Source organism: Zosterops lateralis, assembly GCF_965231275.1.
Source record: "Zosterops lateralis genome assembly, contig: HAP1_HAP1_SCAFFOLD_106, whole genome shotgun sequence".
Classification (NCBI taxonomy): Eukaryota; Metazoa; Chordata; class Aves; order Passeriformes; family Zosteropidae; genus Zosterops; species Zosterops lateralis.
In genome coordinates this window covers 70,105-82,589 of record NW_028154572.1, presented here as the reverse complement: position 1 = coordinate 82,589, position 12,485 = coordinate 70,105, and the positions used below count along the sequence as shown (strand labels likewise).

Genomic DNA, 12,485 nt, shown 5'->3' with positions numbered 1-12,485 from the left:
TGGTTGTGGCACCCTCCACAAATGTCCCCCTTGGCTGCTCGCACAAGCACCTGACAACATCACCTGCCCAAAAACTGCCATGGCGCCGCTCAGCCCCCATCCCGTGTCCACGCACCTGCGTATGCCGCGGAAAAACCGCTCCCGGGCCGCTCCCTGGTCCAGGTTGCGCGCAGGCAGCCGGCTGCCACGTGCCCTGGGTCCCCTCTTTTTTTTTCCCGCCCTTTTGGCCGTGATCTTTCGGTCCTCGGGCGGCAGCACTGCCCGTGAGCTCAGAGAACGGGGCTGCTGCCCACCTCGGGTGCCGGCACGGGGGAGAATTGCAGTACCGCTGTATGTCCACAGGATGGCAGCACTGCCGCACAGCTCTCGGGACCGGCACGGGGGACAGTTGCAGTACCGATCTTTATCCACAGGATGGCAGCATTGCCTTACAGATCGGCTCGGGGGGAGCTGCAGTACCGATCTTTATCCACAGGATGGCATCATTGCCTTACAGATCGGCTCGGGGGAGAGCTGCAGTACCGCTCTGTGTCTACATGGTGGCTGCACTGCCGCAGGGAGCGGAGGCAAAAAAGAACGTGGCCAAAATTCCCCTTCCAAACATCCCCGAAAATAAATGCCCCAAAAGACCTCCAACCACAACAACTACGAGAACCCAGCCACCAACCAAGCAAAAACCAAAAAAGCCTTCAGTTTAGGCTGTACTTCAAAATTTCTTCTATTTCTTATTGTGATATATCTAATAACCATTACAATTTATCTATTATATCATGTACATTATATTAACTATATTTTACATACTATAATATATGGAACAAGTAATATTATACTGTATCAATAGTGTATATATTGCTATTATCTATCATATTTTATAGTTCTATTTTTGTTACTTATATTTTTCTTATTTTTTTGTATTTGTATTTTTTCAATTCGTATTTACTTCTTGACATTTTTACCGATATTTTAAACTATATGAATCCATTAACCTAACACATCAGAACGACAGTTATTTAGAATTGAATGACCCTAGTTTTCTAAGGGGTAAATATTTAATCTTTTTTAAAATAATAGGGGCATATTTTCTCTTTCTGTGTGCTTTTGGGGAAGGAAGGTTGTTTGGGGGGGGGTTTGTTTTGGGGTTTTTTTTGTTTCCTTAGTTTTGGATGTCTTTGCTAATAAACAAGGAGGTTCAAAGAGTTACAAAATAAAATGTCTATATTATTTTATCTCTGCCTCTGAAATACACCTCGACATGAAGTTACTGCTGGTAATACTGAGCATGGGGAGAATGAGACCTGAAAGGAAAAAACAGGCACCACGGTGTTATCAGGTTTTTTAATTTAGCAGAAAATACAGAGGATTTTGCCTAACTGCACTCTCAATTCTATCCACACGTCCAGCAAACCGCGAGGTCAATTTTCAACTTCTTCCTTGCTGACAGACAACCTTCCACGTACTCGGGGGAAACAAGAGGGTGGATTTAATCCATCTGCATCTGAAACAAAGTCAGGACAACAGTCAAAGTGCTGCAGGAGAACTTGACAGCTGCAGACACTTTGTGTCCATCTAGGGATACCCTCTACAGGCCAACTACACCCCACATGACAAATTCCAAGATCCCAGGACTTCTCCCATTCCCCCTACACTCAGACAAGCAACAAGGCAGAGCAGCTCCAGGCCAAACACACCAACACCCGTGACACAGGACAGGACAAAAGGGGGAACACAACAGGGACAGAAATATCTCAGCAAGAAGAATGACCCTGAGGACCGAGACAACTCGCAATGAGATAACCGAGGTAAGACCCATGGGGAGCTGACCAGGCTCAGAGAACCCTGCAGGAAGAAGATGCCAACGGGATCACTGATTCCAAGAAAAGCAGAGATGGATGCCCGAGAATCCTACGGTCAGAATCCTGTACCTGTCTCTGCATTCTGACAAGACCTAATCCACCAGAATGGATGGTGGCAGTGCACAGCTGTGGATACAGCTCAGAACAAGACCTGGAAAGGCATCAGCCTGGACACTTGTGAAGAGAGATGGATTCTGAGGAGCCTCTGAGCTCCCGAGTCAAGGGTTTGATGCCTGGCCTGGTATCAGCACCAGGAAAAGCGAGATTTTAAGAACAATGCCTGGAGTCTCCAAAAGACCCCTTGAAGGGTTAAGGCAAAAGACACACAAAACAAAACACACAAAGACACAGAAAGCACAACAGACAAGTGACAGGACATGCCCTGGGACTGCTCTGCCCTGCACACCTCAGCACTGTGAGACCTTCCCTCTATGTGCCCTAAAGGGGTCACATCTTGGACATCCCCATCTCCAAACCTGATTTAAAACATCCTCCTGGTGACCCCTGACCCCACATCCCACTTTCATTCCCTCTGTGGCTCCCAGCCCTCCCCTTATCTCTGGGACATCTGGGGATGCCAATCCATGTCAAAAGCCAAAGAAGGTGCCTCTCCCTCGGGGAAATTCCTGCTGTCACTGGGCTGGTGTCTCTCCGTCAGCTACAATAAAGAAAAGCAAATGTGACCGTGTGATCTCAGCAGCACATGGGCCAAAAACCAGCAATTCTGCTACTCACCACCTCCTAAGCACACCCAGGTCCTCGGGCCCTGTGCTCCAGCTCTGCTCAGACACCAACATTGGGGTGTGCCTGGGTTAAGAGCAGACAAGGTGATGTGGCACTGCTGAAACTTGAGCAGAGCCTCCCTCCTCCTCCCTGACACACCTCAACTCCTCGGCTGTTACCAAAGCCCACCTGGATGGCCCCTTCAAATGGAGAAGGTCAAGGCTTCACCACAGAGTCCTGTAATGCTCCCCAAGGGCTCATGAATGAGGCAGACTGGGACAGCAGTCCAGTTGGTGAGAGGGGAGTTCAGTGCAGTGCAAGTGGATTGCCTAAAACACACAATAAAGGAGGCTTAGGGTTGCACCAGCAAGTGAAACTCCAGCAGAAGCAACTGCTTCTGTCCACCCATCACTGCTCACCTCGTCCACTTCACCTTGACTGCAGAGATCCAGCCTTACCTCCTAAAAACAAAGAACAGTGCTGTAACATGGCCACCATTTACACTCCCCTGCAAACACAAACAGTGACTGACCTTCTCAGGGGAGCCCCCTCACCCGGGATGGGGCACTCTGCCATGGATGTAATCCATCTGCATCTGAAAGAAAGTCAGGACAAAAGTCAAAGTGCTGCAGGAGAACTCAACAGCTCCAGACACTTTGTGTCACCCTCTCTCTTTTTACTCCTGAGGGGTCCATCCCACTGGGGCCCTCTCCTCTCTAAGGTAACTTTAAATTGCCTCCTGGGACTGAAAAGGTTTTTCCCCTTCTCCCAACCACCAGCCCCAACACTCAGCTTTTGGAATACGAGCAGACAAAATCCCTCCTCGACAGAAATGAACGTGTTGGCTCCGTGGATTTGAAGATGTTCTCTGCTCCCACCTCGGTGCTGCCATATCCAAACTCCAGCTGTGCACCTCCTCACACTACCTGGGACCACAGAACAGAAAATGTGACTATTCCCCTCCAGAAGAGTCACCCCCAGGGCTCCTCTGCACCCCTGTCCCGGCTCCCCCTCAGATCTCCCCCCACTCCAGAGGCTGCCCAGAGTGAACCCAGCAAAAGGAAAAGGGACACACTGAGCACAGCACTCACCTGTGGGCCACCTGCCCAAGTGCCAACTCACCCCCTCCCTCTATTCCTTGGCACACCTGGGGCAGCAGCAGCACCTGCAAAGAAACAAAAAAGGAAAAATCATGCTGAGTTCCTGTGAAACAGCAACATCCCCGCTCTGACTGAAGCGCAGCACAAGTGAACCTTAATGTTGCACCCATCTACCCTCCTCTGGCATCCTGGGCCAGCACATCTGCCAAAGGGACCACCTAAAATAAAATAAAACAGAACAGAGAATGCTTAGAGTAGAACCAGCAAGTGAGACTTGAGTAACAGCAACTGCTTCTGTCCACCCATCACTGCTCACCTTGTCCACTTCACCTTGACTGCACAGATCCAACTTTGCCTCCTAAAAACAAAGACAAAGAACAGTGCTGTAACATGGCCACCATTTACACTCCCCTGCAAACACCAACAGTGACTGACCGTCTCAGGGGAGCCCCCACACCCAGGATGGGGCACTCTGCCATGGATTTAATCCATCTGCACCTGAAACAAAGTCAGGACAACAGTCAAAGTGCTGCAGGAGAACTTGACAGCTGCAGACACTTTGTGTCCATCTAGGGATACCCTCTACAGTCCAACTACACCCCACATGACAAATTTCAAGTCCCCAGGACTTCTCCCATTCCCCCCACACCCAGACTGAGCAACAAGGCAGAGCAGCTCCAGGCCAAACACACCAACACCCGTGACACAGGACAGGACAAAAGGGGAGACACAACAGGGACAGAAATATCTCAGCAAGAAGAATGACCCTGAGGACCGAGAGAACTCGCAATGAGATGACCGAGGTAAGACTCATGGGGAGCTGACCGGGCTCAGAGAACCCTGCAGGAAGAAGATGCCAACGGGATCACTGATCCCAAGAAAAGCAGAGATGGATGCCCGAGAATCCTACGGTCAGAATCCTGTACCTGTCTCTGCATTCTGACAAGACCTAATCCACCAGAATGGATGGTGGCAGTGCACAGCTGTGGATACAGCTCAGAACAAGACCTGGAAAGGCACCAGCCTGGACACTTGTGAAGAGAGACGGATTCTGAGGGGCCTCTGAGCTCCTGAGTCAAGGGTTTGATGCCTGGCCTGGTATCAGCACCAGGAATAGGGAGATGTTAAGAACAATGCCTGGGGTCTCCAAAAGACCCCTTGAAGGGTTAAGGCAAAAGACACACAAAACAAAACACACAACAGACACAGAGTGCACAACAGACAAGTGACACGACGTGCCCTGGGACTGCTCTGCCCTGCACACCTCAGCACTGTGAGACCTGCCCTTTACGTGCCCTAAAGGGGTCACATCTTGGACATCCCCATCTCCAAACCCGACTCAAAAATCCCTCACGGTGACCCATGACCCCACACCCCACTTTCATCCCCTCTGTGGCTTTTAGCCCTTCACTTATCTCTGGGATGTCCAGGGATGAGAATCCACATCAGGTGCCAAAGAAGGCCACCTCTCCCTCGGGGAAATTCCTGCTGTTACTGGGCTGTTGCCTCTTAGTCAGGTGCCATGAAGAAAACCAAACATCCAGGGATGATCTCAGCAGGGCTGTTGGCTGGTCAGTGAGGACATCTCAGTGTGAGACAACTGGACCACCTGAAACACACAAACAATAAGGGAGGCTTAGAGTTGCACCAGAAACACCACGACCCTGACCACACAAATATATCAATTTTAGGAATTGCAAACAAAAGTCCAGCAAAAAAAAAGCCAACTCTTATTACTCGTAGTCCATTTTCCAAATATAATAAAAATAACCCCATGTCCATTCCCTTCAAAAAACCTCCAAAATACACACCCAGAACCCCCCCAATTTAAAGACCTGCCTCTAACCAAGTAAGAACCATAAACCCCACGTCTTTTAAACTATAAATTCATTAAGCTAACACATCAAAACCACAGAATTTTAAATCCTTAGTCCACACTTATACACCATATACACCAATCCCATCACTATATACAAAATCAAAACCTATTTTCTATTTCTACTAACAAAACAAGAAAGTCACAACTTTTAACTGCAATAAAACCTAAAAACACCTAATTAGAAGTAAAATTATCCCATTATAACTAACTCAAAACCCCAAACACTCCAAAACAAGTACTTGAAGTGCCAAAAACCATCAAATAGTTAAAATAACTCCTTCACAAATGCCTTCTGTACCTTTCAGATTGATTTGGAGAGCAAAGCAAGGAAAGAAAAAGCACACAGCTTGTTTTAAGAGAACAGTGGTCACTCCTCTGCATTCCCTCTCTCCAGTGTATTCAGCTGAGGCACAGACAGACTGCAGCACACAGATCTGATGGCTCTTTGTTAGTTGTTAGTTTTAGGGCAGAGAAGTTCCCTGCACTGATTTTTTTTCCCCTTTTTCTCCAGGCTCATTAAACCTGCTGCAGACTGAAAAACCCAGAGAAGCACCGAGAGCTGCACCTGCAGCCCAGGAGGCCTGGACCTCGGCATTTTATCAATGCTGAAAGAGCTGACAAGAGACCAAAGGAGCTACAACCCACAGCAAGGACATTCTGAATTTACCATCTCGCCACAGAATAACAGAAAGTTTTATTATTTTATGTCATTCACTCTTTATGCTTGTCAGCACTTTGTTAAAAAGTTTTTCCCATTTTTCTCCAAAGAAGTTCTTTCCCAAACCAATTTAAAAGAGAGACCATTTTAGTTTACTCTCTAAAAAAAACCCATTCAAAAGTTTCCTCTCAGGTTTATCCTAAACCACAACAACAAACAATTCAATCCATAGAAATAAAAGTAGCACAAATATACTTAAATTAACAGCACCAAAAACAATTATTCCTAACTCAATGAACTCTTAATTCCTCAAAACCATCAAAACAAACAAACCACCTATAAATACACACAAAACCAAAAGATCCATTAGACTACAAACAATATCTCCTAAATTATCCAAAACTATAAAATGTATACTGTAGTCAAGCATGCTAAATAAACAAACCCCTATAACACAATAAAAAATCATTTAATTGTAAATATTAAGAAACCCTAAAAAATGAACTACATCACACCATCTCAAACCCACTAAAACAAACACTAGATGCTCCCTATGATAAAAGCCACCACTAAATAAATAAAAGCCTCCCCTATACCTCACACCACAGCCAATTACACCACTGTAAAGCTTAGACAATAAACCCTGGAAAAACACAATATCCCCCAAAAATAATTCAACAACAAAACTCAGTTCAAAAATACTCTGACCAACGTGAACTATGAAACCAAACATGAATTAAATACACCACATATCCCCCATCACACCACCTACAAACAGAATAAAGCTACACAATAAATCACTAAAAACCACCAAACAGAAAAAACCAGCTCTACCCAACCTGGATCCCTCCATACAACACACAAAACCCCAATAACACATTTCAGAAGTCTCTCAAAAAAGCTACTTAAATTAGTTCTACCTCAAATACAAACAAACCCACACATAAAGTTACCTTTGCTCAAAAATCAAATTATATATAACAAATAATACCAAAAAAAGTCACACAAAACACTACGCACCACCTAAGAACATCATATTGAATAAAAGCCACATAGAAGTGCCACTATTCATTTAAATTCCAGGTGAAAAGAAAATCCCTCCACTTTAAACACAGACAACAACAGAAAAAAGGAGTTTCTTCAATCAATTTGAACTCCTTTTGTCTCCATAACTCCTTTTTCGTCTGGGAGCACCGGGGAGGGTTTATTAAGATGAAGCTGAAAAGGAAAAAAAAGTCCCCTCTATAAACCCACACTGGTTGACCGTGTGCTGTTGCTCAGTATAAAGGTTTGATCCCCATCGCCTCCCAAGTAACGCTCCAAACCCACGTGCTCCCCACGACCCACAGCCAGGACCTCAGCGTGAGCTCCTCACTCCCCACGGCTGGATACCAAAATGAGCTGGGGCTGCCCTCTTAACCTGGAACCGCCCCATCATTATCCATCACAGCTCCACCTGGGGCTGCTCTCTCCCCTCCCCATCCTGTGGCATCTCTCACCTGCAGCTGCGGCCAGCCCGAGGGTGAGGCAGAGGGGACTTGCTGTTCATTCCCGGGACGGTTCATTGTCTGCACCTGACACGATGGGGCACCGGGCTTCCCTTGCTGTGGATAAGGACCCCTCTTCTCCTGCAGGTGCCCGAGGCTGGAACTAGGATTCCACCCCCGAAAATCCATATGCCTGAGGTTCATAATTCCTAAGGAAATTCCCCAGAAATCGTTACCCTTCATTTACAAATATTCCTTTAGAATCACTCCTGACTTGTCCTTCTGTGGAAGCGTTTTAAAAATTCATTGGAGAGTTCAGGAGCCGAGTTGGCTTGTTTATGACTTGGCTGACAAGCCCAGACAAAACCCAAACACCGAGAACTCCGGCCCTGCCCGGCTCCGCCCCCGGCTCCGCCCCCGGCTCCGCCCCCGGCTCCGCCCCCGGCTCCGCCCCCGGCTCCGCCCCCCGCCCTATCCTGCCCGGGATGGGGGCGGGAACAAACTTCCACATACTGGGGGGAAAAAAAAGAGTAAGAAAAAAAAAAAAGGAACAATGAAAACATGAAAAAAAAAATTATAAAATAAAACAAAATTAAAATTTTTAAAAAACCTCAAAAGTTATTAAAAAGAAAAAAAGAAATTAATAAAATCTAAAATAAATTTAAAATATAATTTAAAAATTTAAAATACAAAATAAATAACATGAATGTAAAAACTGAAATAATATCCATAAATTTAAAAAAAAATAAAAGTCACTAAGATTTTAAATAGTAATAAAGAAAAAATTTTAAATTTTAAAAATAAATAAAAGACTAAAAATATAAAAATTAAAGAAATAAACCAAAAGCATTTTAAAAAGACAAAACAAAAAATATATTAAAACATTAAACACAATACAATATTTAACATAAAATACAAAAATAAAAATAATAAAAAAAAAAGTAAAATAAAATACAAAATTAAATAAACACAGCCCTTCCCTCATGCCACTGCCTAACACAGGCCCCAGGAGTTTTCTTGATTAGGCAGGGATAGGGAAAACAAACCCAGTGCCTCCCAGAAAATAAGGTTTTCTAGAAAATTCTTGGAAACAAATTCTGTTTTAGCAGGAAGCTCACTTGGGATGAACACCCACATGTGCCAAGGCAGGAAAGAACCACCCCCTTGTGTCCAAGGAACAGCAACTAGGCCAGGATTTAAGTTTTAATGGAACTTATGTAATTAAAAACACACTCAACTGAACTTGAAAACGAGATTAATCAAGGCAATAAAACACCTTACAAGTTTTCCTGGGAATTCCCAGAATTCTGTGGATATGGTGCTGACACATTCTTGATTTACCAACCTTAACTGGGGAAATTTCCTTGGAAATGTCCCCTAAGAATTAGCAAAATTCCAATTAGGATAGAAAATAGGAAAAAAAATATAGCCTTACTAAAATCAGAGAGAGGCTAAACATCAAATAAAAGGAAGGAATAATATCCAACTCCCAGCTTGCCTGCAAAACAAGCTCAGGAATTTCTAACATGGAAAACTTTTGGAACAGCCAGGAAGTCTGTGGAAGTCCATGGAATGATGATTTCAAATCTGCTGCCTCTGCTCTGATTTTCAAGGGAAGAGGGAGTTAAACATGCCAATGTACTCCTATTCCAGAATGATCTCTCATTTGTGGGAGTAACAATCCAAATAAACTCCAATCTTACTTGGATTTGACAGATGAAACTCCCAGCAGAGATGGGAAGTTTCAGTGGAACCAAAGAGCCACAAATCCTGGAATAACAAAATTCAACTCAGCAAAAGTCAGGAATTCTATTGACAAATCCATGGAGGAGGAGGAGGAGGATGACACCAGGAACACAAACCAGCTGAAAGCAACGATCTACTGTAAAGGGCAGGAAATCAAATGGACACTCTCTGGTTCTGATCAGGCATTTCTCCAGGAGTCAGAGAGAAAAGTGGGAACCCTGCACTGGGATAAGGCTTTCCAGTGCCTCCACTTCCCACTGGCTCTCTCCTTTTTTGCCGACTACCTGCAAGAGGAAAAACAGCAGAAATAAAGTTTCAAACAGGAGGTCCTTGGTTCAGGCAGACTGAAGTGCAGCTCCCAGGGAGCGAGTCCAGGCTGGGCCCAGGGGAGCTCCGGGAATCTGGGATTGCCCGTGGAATTAAAGGGCTGGAAAAGCAGGACCCACCTGCCGGGTTTAGTGCTGGGACACAGCAAGGCCTCGGCTCAGGGGCAGCAGTTGGAGCTGGGACTGCAGGAGAACACCCCAAAGCCAGGTTAAACATCCAGCATGACACGCAGCACGCTCCGGGAGAAACTCAGGTGGGAGAAGCCCCCGGATGCTCCGTGTTCCTTGTCCTTGGCAGCTTTGCCAGGGCCTCCCTCAGAATACTGACCTCACCCTGCAGCTCCTAAAAAATAGGAGAACTTATGGAAATCACCCAGCAATCCATGGATTTCTAGGTATTAAGAACCAAAGCAGCTGCCTCTCAGTGGTGTCCCCAAGGCCCAGCAGTGCCCAGCACCTCTGACTGGAATTTGAGGGGTCCCAGCACAGCCCCAGAGCAGCAGAAAAACTCACCTCCAGACTCACCAGAGAGATGACAGGAGGGCCCTCCCTGTGATGCCTGCTGAGCCAAGTGGAGCTGGCAGGGTGACCCATAGACATTCTGTGTTTACCTTTCAACAGAGTCAATGCGGAAACAGAACAAATCTCTCTCGGTGTCGAGATGCCTTCAGGTGCACCTGGAGATGCTGCAGTGTCCTTCAGCAGCCAAAACAGAACAGGGTTTCTACGGTGCTGTAAGTGAGAAATACAATTGAATCAGAAGAAAATAAAAGGAAGCACCTCTCCCCCTGCTTTTTATATTAAAAAAATCATGCAGTAGAATTTTTTTAAGCGCTCATTCTTGTTTTACACTGTGTAAATTACAAGCACTCAACTTCCAGCCTGAATTTGCAACAGCTCCTCAGGCTGACTGAGGAGCTGTCAGCAAGACCACCAGAATCACTGAATTGTGGAAGGGAAAGCTCATCCCATTCCAGCCCCCACCCAGGGCACGGACACCTTCCACCAGATCCAGGGGCAGCCACAGCTTCTCTGGGGAACCTGTGCCAGGGCCCCGCCGCCCTCCCAGGGAACAATTCCTTCCTGATATTTAATCTAAACCGGCCTCTGAGGCATAAACTGAAAAATCACAACTAATCCTTTATAGTAAATTAAAGAGCATATACAGTATAATAGAATATATTCCAAGTAATATTTTAAAATATATAAGACAGCATTTAGTAATACTGTGCTTATTACTTTTTTGCATATATTTAAACATTACAAATATGAAACCTTCAGCACAATCAGAAAATGAACTACAAGAACTAACCTAAACAACAGAATACCAGCATTAAGAGCACAAGTAAAGAAAACAACACAGACTCTAAAACAATACGTTCTCTTAAAATTGTGCCAAAAAAGCCAAAGCACACGTGAGAAAGATAAAGGTGAAAAAATGAATAAAAAATGACCCCCACCACGGCCTGGAGACCACCACCACTAAACACTGAGCGTGCCCAGAAAAGCATAAAGTGATTACCATATCAAAGGAAAATAAGCAAGATCAAAAAATAAGTATGTATGAAGAAAGTCTGTAAGATATCATGAATATGTAAAACCTCAGAAAATAAGAAAGGGGGCAAATCCCCTGGGGGGTATGCGTGTCTTTGATAAAATTATTCCCCACGTCAATAAATACAAACCGCTCTAACAACTCGGATTAGTTGTGGAGTTCTTTCCGCGTCGTTTCAGCCTCCCTTCATCCTGATGAAGCCCTTCCCCTTGTCCATCTCACGGCGTGTCCTTGTGAGAAATCCCTCTCCATTAGGGCATAAGCGGCTGGCACAGACCCCCCCAAATCAATGTTCTGGGGGCTCTCAGGGCCACACGAGCACTCCGGGCGTTTTACTGGCTGATCCTTGCCACCTTCCCCGGGAACCCCGGGCTCGGCTCCAGCGCCGACAGCGAGTGCTCCAGCTCCGGGCACAGCGCCAGCGTGTCCCGCCCGCCCGCCGGGGGATCGGCAGCGGCCCCGACACCGCCTTGAATGGCCCGCCGAGGAAGCGGCAGTGAGGGCGGACACCGGTCCGGGGCCACCCTGGAACTGCCCTCAGCGCGTTCGGTTCGGCTGAGGGGGGGCGACGTTCGGGGAAAGTCGGACGTCTTCGGCTGTTCGGGGAGACCCGGCTGGGTTCGGCTGTTCGGGGAAACCCGGCGATTTCCGTCAGCCGTCGGCTATTTTCGGCTGTTCGGCTACACTCGGTCATTTCCGTCAGGCGTCGGCTATTCTCGGCTGTTCGGCAACTCTCGGTCATTTTCGTCACACCTCGCCTTTTTTGGTGGCAGAGAGTATTACGTCACTTTCGCCCCTCCCCGCCGCCATCTTTATAAGGTCAAGAGCAGCGAGCCGAGCCGCCATCTTGGTTGTGGCGCCCCTTAAGGCCCCTATAGATGTCTAACACAGGCGCCTGACTAAAACGAGTAATTTCAACCCGCCTGCAGCGCGGCTGAAACCACAGCCCGTGTCTCTACACCTGGAGACGCCACAGAAAATTGTCTCCGGGCGGCGCCGTGGTCGGGATTTTTGTGCAGGCAGTCAACTAGACACACATGGTGGTCCTCTCTCTTTCCCGCCCTTTTCGCCGCCATCTTTAGAAGGTCAAGCGCCGCGAGCCGCGCCGCCATCTTGGTTGTGGCACCCCCCCCCAAATGTCCCCCTCGGCTGCTCGCA

At 46.6% G+C, this 12,485-nt stretch overlaps 1 long non-coding RNA gene across 1 annotated transcript; it reads right to left on the bottom strand.

The window, feature by feature from the left end:
* Nucleotides 1-890: 890 nt before the first annotated feature.
* On the bottom strand, nt 891-3,624 carry LOC310923552. Its single transcript, XR_014592622.1, has 2 exons — nt 3,363-3,624; nt 891-1,489 (listed from the first exon to the last, which is right to left on the bottom strand). It is a non-coding gene; the product is annotated as an uncharacterized lncRNA (long non-coding RNA).
* Between the last annotated feature and the right edge of the window lie 8,861 nt (nt 3,625-12,485).